The 18,114-nt window shown below is 44.3% G+C and overlaps 1 protein-coding gene across 4 annotated transcripts in view; it reads left to right on the forward strand.

Annotated features, from left to right (window-relative positions):
* Nucleotides 1-18,114, forward strand: part of LOC139747459 (putative neural-cadherin 2) — a 296,803-nt gene that overhangs the window by 134,948 nt on the left and 143,741 nt on the right. The window contains exon 1 of one of the 4 annotated variants that reach the window (XM_071659818.1): nucleotides 8,798-8,919. The exons of the other annotated variants lie outside the window; for them this stretch is intronic. The gene's annotated coding sequence lies outside the window, so the exon portion shown is untranslated. Of the gene's footprint in view, nucleotides 1-8,797; nucleotides 8,920-18,114 lie in introns of those variants that run through there. 4 annotated transcript variants of the gene reach the window in all.

Raw genomic sequence — 18,114 nt, forward strand, 5'->3', positions numbered from 1 at the left:
GCTTTTATTTATGCTACAGTGGTAACGTGCGTGCGTGTGTGTGTGTGTGTGTGTGTGTGTGTGTGTGATTTGTGAATATAACTGCGATTGTAACTTGTCATATATATATATCTCGTTTTCCCTTCCCGTGAGCCAACGTCCTGACTATACGTTTTCTATCCACAGGTAAGAAATTGTGTTCTTAAGGCGTTGCCCATACATAGGTAAGTACCCTCAAACCCCCCTTAAACACGAGAGTTCGATCCTTGAACGTAAGACTACGACCCTTCTGTACTATGAGGTAGGCCTTGACCTGACCTTTACTGAGAAAAATACATCATACCCAAGGGTCGTACCGTCGTGCTCAAGAGAAGAAAGTATTGTTCACAAAGTTTTCTCAGAACTGGTAGTTGAACTGTTGGTATGAATTCAGACGCCATCCATAGTGTTCATCATGAGTTTGATGAATTGGCTTGACACCCAAGGTCAGTCAGCACAGGTGCTTTGATGGTGTGTGGTAGGGAAGGTGATCGTCGTGTGTGTGTGTGTGGTACACCTTCGCCTGCACACTGGAGAAACTTTGGAAGGTGATCGTTGTGTGTGTGTGTGTGTGTGTGTGTGTGTGTTACACCTTCGCCTCCACACTGGAGAAACTTTGGAAGGTGATCGTTGCGTGTGTGTGTGGTACACCTTCGCCTCCACACTGGAGAAACTCGCACGTCGCTCTGAACCGTAAATTTGGAAAGTTTTTTTCTTTCTTCCCCTTTTTTTTTTACAGATTGACGTGCGGTATAGTACATTATTATGATATATCCAATACTGAAAAATGGGAAATGGTGATATTGGTCAAGGGCTGGCTTGGGTATAATCATCTCCTCGACTCTGTTCCCCCAAAAGCTGGTGGGTGGTGTTGTACAAGTGTCGTAATGATATCATTCATGTGGGCAGCCATTTCGTACCTACAATGGATCTTTTCAACCCCAAATTATGGAGCTGAGGCGTCTTCACGTATCACCAGAGTGGAATCCAAAGCCTTGCACGTTATTACCTCCGAATGTTATCGCCTCGCTTCAACCACCCCTCTCCGTCTGGCGTGAAGTCGCTCCCCTCTGTATGGAATGATGCAGAAGCTAGAATGAGACAATGATCGAAATCTCATAGAAGGGACGTCCACAGTTAGACGAGAGTTTAATCATGCCACTATAGGACTCGAGGGTAAACACATTTGTGACAGTTTCACCGAAGACGAAGACTCTCATCTAAGATACATTCTTGCTCTAGTTATCTAAGACTCTGCAAGGAAAAGAAAGGGTAATTCTCCCACATCAGAGCGGTCATTACCGGTACCATGGGTAGACAAAGTGTGTCACATCCACAATGGGAAGGAGCTCCACGACCAACACCAGCGCTAATCTTAAAGATCCCCAAGTATCCTTACATTCTACGTCCCATAATATCCCCCCATACACACACACACACATACACACACACACACACACACACACACACACACACACACACACACACACACACACACACACACGCAGCCATCACGTATGATATTGCCCAACATCTTATACAGATCTCTTTTTATATGTTCTTCCCACATACTCCCTGGAACCCGTTAATGAGTTCATACATATTCAGAGAACATCCCGTCGTAATAGACCCAATGGCTTCCCTAGAAGTCGTAAGTCTGTTCTTTATGTTCCAGCCAAGAGGAAAAATAAACTGGGAATTATCTCGAGAGTTTCTATCACCATCTCGGTATTCCAGGACCCGAAGATCTCCCCACCATCCATGGTCTCCACGGTGTCTATATGAGAGCTGTCCCTCAGAGGGATAGCCTCGTTCTCCAGGGTCGAAGAAGCGTAGTGAGCTTCTTCGACGCCGCCCACAGGAGGCCATAGAGAATCCGTCTTTTCTAAGATTCGCTTAACTTTTATGGTGTAAAGGGGAAGTACTACTCGAAAGCTCTCTCTCTTTCTCTTTTTTCGGATAAGGCATGGGCAACCGAATTCTCTAATCATGGTAATCTTGATATATATATATATATATATATATATATATATATATATATATATATATATATATATATATATATATATATATATATATGTTTTGGACAATCACATGTTTACCAAATGGCGTCCTAGCTTCGTCTCTTCGATGTATATCAGCTGACTTATATTTCTCTCCTGTGTCTCCCCTGATGATGTGATTATTACACGAAAGTGCACTTGGGAACTTATCGTGTTTCATTTTCCTCGTGGACTCATAGGAATATATATATACATATATATATATATATATATATATATATATATATATATATATATATATATATATATATATATATATATATATATCCCACTCTAGGCATTGGTGGACCCCCTAATCATGGTTATTTTGCGAGTGAAAAGTCAACTTGAGCAAATTTGTTTCATCGGCGCTCAGTCTCGTCGAAGAACTCGCTCCGAAGGAGTCCATCCTTTCCCTGCAACTGACTGTGCACAACCTTGAAGTTGCGCGAGCCATTGGATAAGGTGTTGTGGATAGATATAAATATCCAATTTGAAAGAAAACGTCGCTGCGCCTCCTCAATAACATCGGTCAACGATAAGGCTAACAAAAGACAAGGCCAGTGGACTCCAAACTCCAAGCCGACCTTGCCAACCCAAGAAGCTCGGCCGTGGAAAAGGAGACAGGTGAAGGCTGCAGGATCCCCCCTCCTCCAAACACTGGCTCCCGACGGAGGAACCCCTCGCCGTAGGAAGGACCCAGACATCTTGTGTCCAGCTACCAAACTTCCTAACCTCACTGCGAACTGATACATCCCAAGGCCTAAGAATAGTCTTGTGGACATCGAACTCATTTCATGAATCTGCTTCAGCAAAGATTGGAAACTTGGCCCATATACATATGGCATATTGGTATTGCTTCTCTGCCAGCCTCTCGTGGTCGTGGCCAGGAAAACCATCAGAACGACAGACAATGGGAAGCAATTCTTACCCTTAACAACGGCTGTTTGGGGGAAGGCAAAAATTCTAGAGCGTTGCACGGGCGGCACAAGATTACAAATCACTGAACGGATTTACATATATATGACTCGTACAGAACACCTTCCAGAATTTATTTCCCTTGTTTATCATTAGCCACCCACACCCCTCTCTCTCTCTCTCACTGTCTCTCTCTCTCTCTCTCTCTCTCTCTCTCTCTCTCTCTCTCTCTCTCTCTCTCACTCTCACTCTCTGTTTCCCCCCCACGCATTCATCGCTCCCTCAGTAAATATTTTGTTATGGCAACAAAACGTTAATTTACGGTGGCCGTCGAGGAGCAAAGTGGGCGAGCGGTCTGGGGTCAACAGTGGTATTTCACACTGTGATACACCAGCTCGAGGTTTGGTCGGGATGTCCCTTACGATCCAGTCGGCCTCCATACCGGGTTGACCTCGCCAGCCCACGATGGGAACGATATTGACAACACTCAGTGCCAGGCAGAGGCTGGTCAGCTGGTTAGTTAGTTGGGTTTTTGGTCTCTCAGCTGACTGGTATATTTCTTTTCTTGTATCTCCCCTGATGATGTGATTATTACACGAAAGTGCACTTGGGAAGTTATCGTGTTTCATTTCCCCGTGGACTCGTAGGAAGATGTGTGTGTGTGTGTGTGTGTGTGTGTGTGTGTGTGTGTGTGTGTGTGTGTGTAGTGGGGGGACTCTATCTTTTTAGGTTCAGTGAATGTTAAAGCGAGATTTCGAACATCTGTGATAAGCATTTACTAGAGTAAATGATAACAGGAGAATGTCCTCTATTCTCTCTCTCTCTCTCTCTCTCTCTCTCTCTCTCTCTCTCTCTCTCTCTCTCTCTCTCTCTCTCTCTCTCTCTCTCTCTCTCTCTAAGGGACACCATGCCGGGCGCCTGTGAGAGAGCGAACCCAATCCACGTTTAGAAGAATTGTGATGAAGCCCTTTGACAATAGTGGACAGGGGTGAAGGGGGGAGGCCCTCTGGTAACCCCTCTCCTCTCTAGGACAGTGTATAAAATCCTGGACGTGACACTAACATCCCTTCCGGCAGCGCTTGACGTCATCTGGACTCCATGTCAACGTTCGAAAGAGGCAGAGGCTGGATATCCAGGCAAAGAGATAGCCCAGTACAGCAGTACTCTGGATTCCTACGCCACACTTCAATAATATCCATTTCGCTGATAAATGCCCGCTGTAGATAGACGATAAAATGCCCGCTGTAGATAGAGTCGGTTCTTTTAATCAAGCTGGCTTTTCGAGTTATCAGCCGCGCGCGAATTGGACTGAGCGTATATGTCTTCGTCGAACGTTCGCTGATGGATGTGATCGCTGTGAGTCTCCGACGTCGAGTCACCAAGTTTGACGTGGGAGTTAGTCGCTACGGGGACGACCTCGGGCCTTGTGACTGTGTGTGTGTGTGTGTGTGTGGCTGTCGGGGGGGCAGCGTGGTACGTCTCCAGCCGCGCTTTCTCCTTCCTAATTGTTCCCCCCTTCATTCTGTCTCTCCCCTTCTCCCTCATACACACACACCACACTCCCACACACACGTCTCGTTGCTCCACTATCACAGACCCACAGCCAAGAGAGGATTCGGAGCAAACAGGCGTTTGATGAGCATTGTTTCGTGCGGGACGTTGTGGTGGTAAGACAATAGACTGGTTAGGGACGTCATGCTGCTGCTGCTTGTGTGTGTGTGTGTGTGTGTGTGTTCGGCCGAGGGAACCACTTCTCTTGATTTTTGTTTATACATAAGCTGTGATCGAGAGCCATCATGATCTTAATGATATATTGAAAGGGATGTTTGGATGGTATTGCAGTGGAATTTATTAAAAAAGGGGGTGACTGTATTGTTGACTGGTTGGTAAGGTTATTTAATGTATGTATGACTCATGGTGAGGTGCCTGAGGATTGGTGGAATGCGTGCATAGTGCCATTGTACAAAGGCAAAGGGGATAAGAGTGAGTGCTCAAATTACAGAGGTATAAGTTTGTTGAGTATTCCTGGTAAATTATATGGGAGGGTATTGATTGAGAGGGTGAAGGCATGTACAGAGCATCAGATTGGGGAAGAGCAGTGCGGTTTCAGAAGTGGTAGAGGATGTGTGGATCAGGTGTTTGCTTTGAAGAATGTATGTGAGAAATACTTAGAAAAGCAAATGGATTTGTATGTAGCATTTATGGATCTGGAGAAGGCATATGATAGAGTTGATAGAGATGCTCTGTGGAAGGTATTAAGAATATATGGTGTGGGAGGCAAGTTGTTAGAAGCAGTCTAAAGTTTTTATCGAGGATGTAAGGCATGTGTACGTGTAGGAAGAGAGGAAAGTGATTGGTTCTCAGTGAATGTAGGTTTGCGGCAGGGGTGTGTGATGTCTCCATGGTTGTTTAATTTGTTTATGGATGGGGTTGTTAGGGAGGTAAATGCAAGAGTCCTGGAAAGAGGGGCAAGTATGAAGTCTGTTGGGGATGAGAGAGCTTGGGAAGTGAGTCAGTTGTTGTTCGCTGATGATACAGCGCTGGTGGCTGATTCATGTGAGAAACTGCAGAAGCTGGTGACTGAGTTTGGTAAAGTGTGTGGAAGAAGAAAGTTAAGAGTAAATGTGAATAAGAGCAAGGTTATTAGGTACAGTAGGGTTGAGGGTCAAGTCAATTGGGAGGTGAGTTTGAATGGAGAAAAACTGGAGGAAGTGAAGTGTTTTAGATATCTGGGAGTGGATCTGTCAGCGGATGGAACCATGGAAGCAGAAGTGGATCATAGGGTGGGGGAGGGGGCGAAAATTTTGGGAGCCTTGAAAAATGTGTGGAAGTCGAGAACATTATCTCGGAAAGCAAAAATGGGTATGTTTGAAGGAATAGTGGTTCCAACAATGTTGTATGGTTGCGAGGCGTGGGCTATGGATAGAGTTGTGCGCAGGAGGATGGATGTGCTGGAAATGAGATGTTTGAGGACAATGTGTGGTGTGAGGTGGTTTGATCGAGTAAGTAACGTAAGGGTAAGAGAGATGTGTGGAAATAAAAAGAGCGTGGTTGAGAGAGCAGAAGAGGGTGTTTTGAAATGGTTTGGGCACATGGAGAGAATGAGTGAGGAAAGATTGACCAAGAGGATATATGTGTCGGAGGTGGAGGGAACGAGGAGAAGAGGGAGACCAAATTGGAGGTGGAAAGATGGAGTGAAAAAGATTTTGTGTGATCGGGGCCTGAACATGCAGGAGGGTGAAAGGAGGGCAAGGAATAGAGTGAATTGGAGCGATGTGGTATACAGGGGTTGACGTGCTGTCAGTGGATTGAATCAAGGCATGTGAAGCGTCTGGGGTAAACCATGGAAAGCTGTGTAGGTATGTATATTTTGCGTGTGTGGACGTGTGTATGTACATGTGTATGGGGGGGGTTGGGCCATTTCTTTCGTCTGTTTCCTTGCGCTACCTCGCAAACGCGGGAGACAGCGACAAAGTATAAAAAAAAAGAAAAAAAAAAAAAAAATATATATATATATATATATATATATATATATATATATATATATATATATATATATATATATATATATATATATATATTATCTTTTTAAGTTGAAGGCTTCAGTTCCTGACTAAAGTCCACATCAAGTCTGGCCCTCATGTGAAATATAGGAAGAATTATGAAACTGAAAAAGAAAAGACAAGGGAATGCATTTACGAATTTTGGAGGAAGTGAAAAACCTGTCTTTTGAAATGTGCCAGGTCATAGGTACTGTATAAAGACATGAGAACGTAGAGTTCCAAAGCTTCGACGTGTAGGAAAGAAGCAGTTTTCAAAACTGCCCACCCTTGAGTTGCCGATGACTACACAGTAATCATGTGACGCAGCATCTAACGGAGTATTGCGTGGTCTAGTTAGTGGTGGGTGGAGGGGGGCACACAAGCAGCCAGCTCTCGGGATCAAAAACCAAGGTAATAATACCTATAGAGAAGGGAAAGTGAACCAACTTTGCGGCGTAGGGCAAGGGTGGGTTCAAGTTTGGAAGTTAGCCTAGGACAGTTTATAAGTCGGACCACTTTCGACTCTCTCAAGTAAGGATACAGAGCTAGAACCACCCCAGATGTGAGAGCAGTACACCATACAAGGACGAATCAATCCATTGTATAAACGGAGCAACTGTTCAGAATATATGTTTAAGAATATGTACTTCAGTACAAAACCGTATGCTTTGTTGTACCTATTAGATTACGCAGGGGTCTGCTGAAGGTCCCATCACGCATCCTGAACCGAGATCACACTGGCGTCAAGTCCCTCCCCCGCCTTTAGCGCGCGAACCCCTGGTCCTCAGAGGCAGTTCGTCCGGCGCTTTGGTGTAAACGTTGCGGGATAATCTCGCCAATATATCTCCAGTCGCTGGTTGTCTGTGTGAACGAGATGCATCCGTTTAGGTTAAGGAGAAAACAGCCACCAAATGCCTCATCCATCATGGAGAAAATTACGAGGCTTGGGGAGGTGTGTGTAGGTCCTGGGCCACGGGCGCGAACCAGAGAATTTCCTCTTGTATCTCTGGCTCCCGACTCGCGCTCCCCAGCGTCTCGTTGGGTACGTACGGGAGGTGGGAAAAAAAAGCATCTTGGAGTCCCTGATATCTGATATGAGAACAGTTTAGGATCTTACGTACGTCGGTACACCTCTTAAGCACGACGGTACACCCCTCAAGCACAATGGTACACCCTTCAAATACGTCGGTACAGCCCTTAAGCACGACGGTACACCCATTAAGTACGATAGTACACCCCTTAAGCACAGTGGTACACCCATTTAGCTCGTCGGTAAACCTCTCGGGCACGACGGTACAGCCCTTAAGCACGATGGTACAGCCCTTAAGCACAGTGGTACATCCCTTGAGCGTGACGGTACGAACCTTCGATATGACGTCATCCGGCCTCAGTACTGTACCGTTATTGTCAAGAATTTGAGAAGATAATTTAAGGAGATAATCGACTTCTTTTCCTTTCTTACGTTTTTTGTTTCAAAAAGGAATATGTAAGCTGCTTTCTCGGGTCACATTCAAACTAAGAAATCCATTATAGATTTAGATATTTGTTTCAATCAACGCGTAGCCTTATTGTTCCAAAAGGTATTTTGCATTCCTTAGCCTTTCCTTCCTTTCCTCCTCCTCCTCCTCCTCTGCCCTGCCACTCCTCAAGCTGGTACGTCATACTCCGGCCATTCAATCAACAGACAGCGATGCTCTTACTGCAAACACACCTTGGATAGCAAGTTACATGATTCTCTCTCTCTCTCTCTCTCTCTCTCTCTCTCTCTCTCTCTCTCTCTCTCTCTCTCTCTCTCTCTCTCTCTCTCTCTCTCACACACACACCCATATGTATTGTATATAATATATATATATATATATATATATATATATATATATATATATATATGGTATACTGGGGTCGACGATCATCGCTTAGCGGTAGCGCTCCCGCGTACCACGCATCAGATCCTTGGTTCGAACTCTGGCTGTTGGAGGGTTATATGATATATATAGTGTGTGTGTGTGTAAGTGTGTACATTTAGTCATATATATATATATATATATATATATATATATATATATATATATATATATATATATATATATATATATATATATATATATAATCTTGTCCACTTCATCCAACGTAATGTGTTACCATACACGTTACGACAGTAATGTATAGACGTTGTTGGTCACTTCGTAACAGACCCCGTCAGCGAAACTTAAGTGTTGGCATAGAGTCAGCGTAGCGTGGCGTGGTAGCGGGCCGGGCCACCCTCCCTCAGTCCTGGGCCAGGCACCGAGCCGAGCGGACGATAGCGTCTCCCGCGCCTCCCTCCTCACCAACACGCACCAACTCTCGCGACTTCGGCGCGCCAACACTCGCTCGAAAAAAAAACTTTTTGGTGCCCCTGTGTAGGAATCGCTCAAGCACTTGGTGTCTTGTGTAGGAATCGCTCAAGCACTTGGTGTCTTGTGTAGGAATCGCTCAAGCACTTGGTGTCTTGTGTAGGAATCGCTCAAGCACTTGGTGTCTTGTGCAGGAAGCGCTCAAGCATTTGGTGCCTTGTGCAGGAAACACTTAAGCGGTTGATATGTGCAGGAAACACTCAAGCACTTAATGTCCTGTTCAGGAAGCACTCAAGCACTTGATGCACTGTGCATGGTACATTCAAGCACTTGATGCACTGTGCATGGTACACTCAAGTACTTGATGCACTGTGCATGGTACACTCAAGCACTTGATGCACTGTGCAGGAAACACTCAAGCACTTGATGCACTGTGCATGGTACATTCAAGCACTTCATGCACTGTGCATGGAACACTCAAGCAATTCATGCACTGTGCATGAAACACTCAAGCACTTGGTACTCTGTGCATGGAACACTCAAGCACTTGATGCACTGTGCATGGTACACTTAAGCACTTCATGCACTGTGCATGGAACACTCAAGCAATTCATGCACTGTGCATGAAACACTCAAGCACTTGGTACTCTGTGCATGGAACACTCAAGCACTTGATGCACTGTGCATGGTACACTTAAGCACTTCATGCACTGTGCATGGAACACTCAAGCAATTCATGCACTGTGCATGGAACACTTGGCACCCCTATCGTTGTAGCCCAAAAGTTTATGTGGTTGTGAGTCGCACTGAATAACTGGAACTGGTTTTGTTTCTACAGAACTGAAACTTTAGCCTCACCTGCATTGCCAACGAATGAAACACAACTACGGTTGTAACTTGTGATGACTGAAATATGATCATAACACTGAAAATTACCAGCCGATGATAAAACCAGAAAAGAGAAGAAAAAGAACACATATCAAATGTTTATATACGAGTCGTATGTTTCTCTGTGTCTCGCAAGTACTTTCTTTCGTGTTATGATAAATGGGCAATTAAACTACTGTGTGGCACAGCCATTGCATTGCTACACTCGCCTGGTAAGAGATGGTGGTACAGACATTTGAGCTGGTCGTGGAGCAGAGATACTTGCAAATCCTGTTGCAGATCTTTGTATTGATGATGAACATGTGTTTGAATTTACGTGGAATCCTGCAGTAGGGGCTATGTAGAATGCACAGTGAATGGAGAAGGCTGGTTCGTCTCTGTCTTCCTACACCCAGTTATTGTAATTCGATATTTGCAAATGGCCAATTAGTAATGGATTACAGTTCTCTTGTTATTGTTATAATCTCCCACCCTCGCTATCCCCAACCCCCATACTCAACCAAACCCATCTAGAGGTAATATCCGTGCCACTGGGCATGGTACGTGTCTGTGTGTCAGCGTCCGTGGCTTTGGAAGTGTGGAATGTGGTCGCGTGTGACATAAGGACAACACTTACTGAGTGTGGTTGTCCTTTGAATAATGTGGTTGTTTCACGTCCGCTTTGGCGCGGCAGTCCATGTAGCTAGCTTCGGTCCATCATTGAGTAGCGACGCTAGGCACATACACCATAGATATGAGGAAGGGGACGCAAAGCTTCCCATGAGAGGATATACCCTTTAAGAAAATATCTTAGGAGATCACTGAACCAACGGTTGTTGAAATCTAAGATTGGATCTCACAAAAGACTCACTTTTCGAAGCCTCGAAGCGATTCGCCACAATTTCAGAAGCAGTTGTAGGCACGCAGAATTAACGGTTTCCAATAAGAATACTTTGGCGTCATGATTAGTGTAGCCTGTAGGAACAGACCTTCCGCTTTCAAGCTTCGCTTTCCTATAATAATGAAGCGGCTGCGTCCGGCCTGGCGTCCCGGAGTTTTGATGCAAGAAGAGGAAACTGTTCCCTGGTGCGAACTGAGTCGGAGGTTGCATCATACATGGGGTGATGACGGTAGAAGGTAACTGAACTCGAGTTCTTCAAAAGCGTCCCCTTTGGGGGATGATCCCCTCGCTTGCCGGAGCCTCCCTCTGGCTAGGACTATGTATTTCGACTTCACAGGTATACAGGCAGACTAGGTTGGACAGAACGCATGGGTCGCAATCATAACTGTTAGTTGACTTTAGTTTCATGAGCACTGACAGAGTCTGTTCCTTGACGTGATGATCTTAAAGGCCTTCACAATTACCGTCTCCCTCCCTCACACTTACCGTCCCCCTCCCTGTGTTCAGCGCAGTAGCGCATCCATCTCCGGTATTGCCATCTCAATACGATGTTACGACCCTGGATGGTATGGCCTTTAAAATGACTATGAAGGGGTCAGGTTAAAGGCCAGGCTATCATACCTAGAGAGCGGGTGTGGTGGTGACATGGCAACACTTGCTGGAAATGAACGGGAGAACCGTCCTAAAGGCGCTGGATAGATCGTTATCGATGGAGCGAGACGCCATTGGCTGGGAAAATACACGAAGGTAGTGTTGTACACCTATGGATCAGCTGAGGTTATGCATCGGAAAAGTTTTAACGAGAGGAGAGGAATTCGTTTAAGATACAAATCTGATACAAACAGAGGAAAGGAGAGAGAGAGAGAGAGAGAGAGAGAGAGAGAGAGAGAGAGAGAGAGAGAGAGAGAGAGAGAGAGAGAGAGAGAGAGTGTCTGATTCTGTAGTAATGGAAAGTGTTGGTGCTTGGAGGAAATAAACATAATTGATCTACCATATTGATGACTTGATTCATCACAGTAAAGCATCTGTAAGATAAAAGGTTTATCAGTAAATTGTTGCTAACTGTACAAAATTGTTTCAGGCCACAATGGGAAGGGAGGCACGCAATACATCTTGGGGAAGACACCTTCCCTCTCACTGCTGAAACAGTAATGTATATATACATATATACATATATATATATATATATATATATATATATATATATATATATATATATATATATATATATATATATATATATATATATATATATATATATATATATATATATATATATATATATATATATATACATATAGTGCATATGAACGCGCACTTTTCATAGAACACGTAATCCCCTCCAACGGCAAGGATTCGAACCCGGTACCATTTGTGTGATTGGTGGGTATGCTCACCACTCGTCTGTGATCGTCCCTTGTAGTCGAATACCCTTCGTCTCGCGTCCATGAGCAACGGGGTCTAGACCGGTCATACCCCATCAGGCTCATATTACCAGTCGTCAGCAATTCTACAGAACCTTGCTGTCACACGAGGAGGTACATGAACACATATACAGTGCATATGGACGCACATTTTTCGTAGAACATATACTACCCTTTACTTTTCTTCCTCGGGAGTCCGTTCTATCTTCCTTGAAACTCTAGTAGCCTTCAACAAGCCAGCTACGTCCTCTGGGTGGGACTACTGGTCATAAAGTGTAGTGTTGTTTATGTGTGTGTGTGTGTGTGTGTGTGTGTGTGTGTAAGGAGAGAGCGCGGGCCAGTTAATGGGTAAGTGTTCATCGTTTTCTTTGTGGTAGTTACATCGCGGGCATGAAGGATCTTGAGATATGCTGATGAGGTACTTGTAGTGTGTGTAGAGATGGGTCATGTCCAGAGCGGAGTGTGGGTTCAGGTGGATGTATGTCAGGTGATGTGGTGTGTAGCTAGGGCTGTTGTTCAGTGCTCTCCAGGTCATTGAGGTGTGTATGTGTTTTGTCAGTCTGTGTTTGTTTGGGTGTGGCGAGGGGCCTGTAAGTCTAAGCCTACGGTAGCGTGAGGCTGGAGGTAAGCTTTTTATTTCTATTTCAGGGATGTTGGTTAGTTGTAAAGTGGTTTGGATGGGGAGGGCCTACTGCCGATGCATACAAATGAGCTCCTAGTATATATTGAGGTGAGATTGTTTCGGAAGGCATCTTTGCTTCTTCGTGAAGGTGGTGAGTGTTGATAGTTGCTGGGCAGCCAGTTATTATTCTGAGTGCTCTGTTTTTTATGCGGGTTGGAGCTTTGTAATGTTACCTTTTGATAGGGTTGATGACCAGACAGCGTTATATATATATATATATATATATATATATATATATATATATATATATATATATATATATATATATACCTATGAGTCCACGGGGAAAATGAAACACTTATCGTGTTTCATTTTCCCCGTGGACTCATAGGAATACCTTAATCACGCGCAATATTGTGATCCTTTCCAATATATATATATATATATATATATATATATATATATATATATATATATATATATATATATATATATATATATCACAAGTGAAAAGAAAATCAACACGAGTGAATATATCCAGAGGGCAAAGGTGTTGGCCTCCAACCCCAGTGAACAAGACAGCGTTCACTATCATCATAACTATTTGTGACTCGCTATTACCATAACCATAGACCAAGCTTTTCCCTCCACCATCCACGGACGAGAGGATGGAAGAAGCATTAAACACCCCTTCAGAACACGGCCGTACAGCCATTGTGGTCTGACGAACCGGTCGTCTGAGCGGATCCTTATGGTTTCTCAAGGGTCGTTCCGACGTGCTCAAGTGGCTTAAAGAAGACATTACGTGACGTGGGAAGAGGATGGTTAGGTTTAGGGTTGGGGGGCAAAAACTCGATATTTTTTCTTGTTTGAATTCTACTTGGCGAATCGATGACCATTTGGCAGCACAGGACAGTCGGCCAACGCTATCGAAGGATGAAGATAGGTGCGTGTGTGTGTGTGTGTGTGTGTGGCAGCATGTGCGTGTGTGTGGGTGGCAGCATGTGTGTGTATGGCAGCATGTGCGTGTGTGTGTGTGTGGCAGCATGTGCGTGTGTGTGTGTGGCAGCATGTGTGTGTGTGTGTGTGTGTGTGTGAGGTGACATATTATACACTGTGAATTTCTTAAAAGAACGTTAAAACATTCAGGGGTCGACACTGCTATTTTTGTACCGGCCAAGAAGTATGATGTGGCCGATATTACGTACGTGTGTGTATGTGTGCGATTGCTATGATTACAACGTATTTGTGTTTTACTGGATGGGGGGAGTAGGAGAGAGAGTTTTACACTCGTGTTTGTCTTTTTTTTTTAACTTTGCATACGTGCGTGTACGATAGTTTTACTTCCATGTACACACACACACACACACACACACACACACACACACACACACACACCTTGCTTATGCGAGGTACAAGGCTATTCTATCAACAAATCCTTAGGGAAAGATGAACAGCTGGGTGGACTGTGGGCTGACTGCCGTGTGTGTGTGTGTGTGTGTGTGTGTGTGTGTGTGTTCATCAGGGAGGTACATGCAGCAGAGACTTTCACACAACCTTCGCTAATATTTTTTTTTTTCTTTTCCCATCCCACCAAATCGTGTGAATTTTTAATGGTTTGGGTGATTTAAGAAATCTGGTGATAGAAAACTTTCCTGAAGGAGATTAAAACATTATGAACACGCTGGGTTACAGAGAGGCGACGCTCCCTCTTCAGGTAACCCTAACAGGGAAAATCTGGGGCATCGAAAAAGAAAATGGAAAATTTGGGGCATCGAAAAAGAAAATGGAAAATCTGGGGCATCGAAAAAGAAAATGGAAAATTTTGAGATTGTGTCCACACAGTCCGTTTTTTAAATGCCGGTATATTTCTGGGGGTTTTCTATGTGTCAATCCTCTTATATTCCAAATCGTAAAAGGCGAGAACTTAATAGATTTTAAATATATAGAATTGTCAGACGGTGAATAGGATAGAATTTAGTGGAGGTGAAAAACATTTAGAAAACGAAATTCGTGATGTTTCATCTCCATTTCCCTCGATTTTCAGTGAGCGTCTTGCTGTACTGAACCTTACCGACCCTGTCTTGAACACCATCATCACGTACCCCACCCACTCACCCACCGTCCGTGTCTTAAACACCACCATCACGTACCGAACGTAATGAATAGCAGCTCTTGGGTATTCGAGCAGGCACCAGCGTGAACACACACACACACACACACAGACACACACACACACAGACACACACACACACACACACCAGGAAGCTTAGATGTCGATCACCTGTTGATACACACACCAGTCGTTATATACACAGCGGTGTAGTTCGCCTCCTCCATCAAGGTCTTCGCTTCTGGGAAGCCTGTTCCAGGAGGCGGGATCATATGAGGCTTCTGTTGACGACACACACACACACACACACACACACACACACACACACACACACACACACACACACACACACTGCCTGCCTGGCCATTCCTTTTTATAATCAACTGTCAACAACTCCCCTCCAAGGTTTCCTCCATATGAATTTTAAAAATTTGTGTCTTTTATGGAGTATGGTGTAGAAATTCGTGGGAGTTGTTTTCGTCCATTTGTATTGTATTGTGTGTGTGTGTGTGTGTGTGTGTGTGTGTGTGTATGTGTGTGTGTGTGTGTAAGTGCCTGTTTGCACTGTACGGAAAGGGAGTTTCACACTCGTGTGTGTGTGTGTGTGTGTGTGTGTGTGTGTGTGTGTGTGCCTATTTGCACTGCACAGAAAGGGAGTTTCACACTCGTGTGTGTGTGTGTGTGTGTGTGTGTGTGTGTGTGATTTGCTGTGTTGAGATTTTGATCGCGTTTGTGAGTGGTAACGTCAGACAACCAACCACTGGCCCATCCTGCAGGGCTGGGGTGACACATAACCGGCACAGCGCCCCCCCGCGCCACTCGCCATGTCTCCACATTTCCAAACAAGCCTGAGCGGAGAACGTGACATGGAGGCAGAGGGTGACATTTCCGGGGATGATATCTCTGCTGGTCCGTGGCAGGCCAGTAGCGCCTGGTTGTTAGGGGGATTATACGTACTAAGTTATTAAGGTAATGAGGACGAGTGAATACACGTGGAAGAGACAGACGGTGAGCGAAGAGGAGGAGTATGGCAATATAAGGCGTCAGGATGGGGAAGTGAATGTATATACGTTGGGTATCTGCAGTATGTAGGGTCATGTTATTGTACAAAGGCTGTTCGATATGTTGGACGACTTAGAATGTAGTATATATATATATATATATATATATATATATATATACATATATATATATATATATATATATATATATATATATATATATATATATATATATATATATATATATACTCCTTTCTTATCCACAGGGAAATGAAACACGAGGATAAGTTCCCAAGTGCACTTTCGTGTAATGATCACATCGTCAGGGGAGATACAAGAAAAAAATATAAGTCAGTTGTCTTGGACAATCACTTGTTTACCAAATGACGTTCTACCTACGTCTCTTCGTTGTATTTCAACAGACTGTTATATTTCTCTCTTGTGTCTACCCTGATGATGTGATTATTACACGAAAGGGCACTTGGGAACTTATCGTGTTTCATTTTCCCCGTGGACTCATAGGAATATACGTATGTATATATGTATGTTTTTATGTATATATGAATTTCATCCCTTTGTCTTCCCAGCATTACCAAGTATCATTTTAATGGAACAGATGCAAATGTTTCTCTCCTGCTTCCCTCACCCCCAATCACCCACCCTTCCTCCCCACCTTAACTAGGTATCCTTGGGGGGGACTCATAAGTAATGTATATCAAGACGTAACTCAGGGGAAGTAGTGCGCTCATTACCGGCCCTAATCACCAGAAATACACCGGTCTCAACCTTAGCAATCCCTAATTACCATTTTCATAACCTTACCTCATTTGCATACTTATGTAGGATATTACGCGGTAAATTCAAACGAAAAGAAATGCCCGGGACTGTATTCTTCATCTTGGATGCATCAGGAAAGGCCCGGGGTGAGAGGGAGCTAAGGTTGAACAAAAGAGTTACATGGGCATGTCGCTGGGAGTGATATGTATACATATATACGTAGATTTTCTCCTCATCCTCTGGGTTTGCTAAGCCCGGATCACATAACCGCTCTTAGTCGTACGTAGGCTAGGTCCTGCCGCCTGCCTCTCGGCCGACCGCTGTGTCTGTTCATTAGCTGCCCTCGAGGTTAGATGTATATATATATTGTAGACTATGGGGGGCCAATGATGGTTGGCACTTGGTATTTCCCCAGCTTCGTTCCTGCATGTGGCGCGTACGCTCCTAATTGACTCTGGATGTGTGATTATCACTCTCTCTCTCTCTCTCTCTCTCTCTCTCTCTCTCTCTCTCTCTCTCTCTCTCTCTCTCTCGTACGGCGCCTGCCTCTGGGAGGTGTTGGCTGTGGTCATCATGGAACACGCTAAAATGCTGTTGTCAGGGGAAAAAAATATATAAATATAAAATATAGCATTTCGCTTTTGTCACATATTTCCAAAGTTTTCAGCAATTGTTGCCTGCTTTTCATTTGTTTTCAGTGTGTTTTCCCTCGTTGAATATAAAAAACGTGAATTTGGTATGAGCACTTTTACTAATGGGTAGTACAGCACTTGGACTGTGGTGGTACATGGAAGTGCAACACTTTTACTGTGGTACATGGAAGTACAGCACCTGTACTGTGGTGGTGCATTGAAGTACAGCACTTGTACTGTGACGGTGCGTGGAAGTACAGCACTTGTACTGTGGCATATTGTAGTACAAGACTTGTACTGCGGTACATTGAAGTACAGCACTTGTACTGTGGTGGTGCATTGAAGTACAACACTTGTACTGTGGTGGTGCTTTGAAGTACAACATAAAGGTTCTGTTCGTAATGATATACATTTAGAAATTTTCTCCACAGAGTGTGGGCGTCAGGTGATGTTCATAACCCAAGCGACTGTCTCGTATTAGGATATTCTCACACGTTTTCTGTGACCTCTACAACACTCACCTGCCTCAACACCTTCTACTGCAACACCCCCTCCCTCTCTCCCTTCTCCTCTAACACTCTCTGCAGTACTTCCTCTTCCCGTTTTTTTTTCCACAACGTTCACCGCTGCCTCACGGCTATCTACATCAAGCTCCCGTTCCACCTTCTACAAAACATTCTCTCTCTCTCTCTCTCTCTCTCTCTCTCTCTCTCTCTCTCTCTCTCTCTCTCTCTCTCTCTCTCTCTCCTACTCTTCCCCCCACCCTCCCTTTTTTTTCCCTCCTATACCTCATCTAACCCGTTTCCGTCTTCGCAAACTTTTGAAAATCCTCCATCACTTCTTGTTGTCATTACTGATACGCAACCCTGAATTAAGTCACTATCGACGTCCATCTCAATCTTCTCCGTCATGTGTGTGTATATA

This window comes from Panulirus ornatus, chromosome 68 (assembly GCF_036320965.1).
Source record: "Panulirus ornatus isolate Po-2019 chromosome 68, ASM3632096v1, whole genome shotgun sequence".
NCBI lineage: Eukaryota > Metazoa > Arthropoda > Malacostraca > Decapoda > Palinuridae > Panulirus > Panulirus ornatus.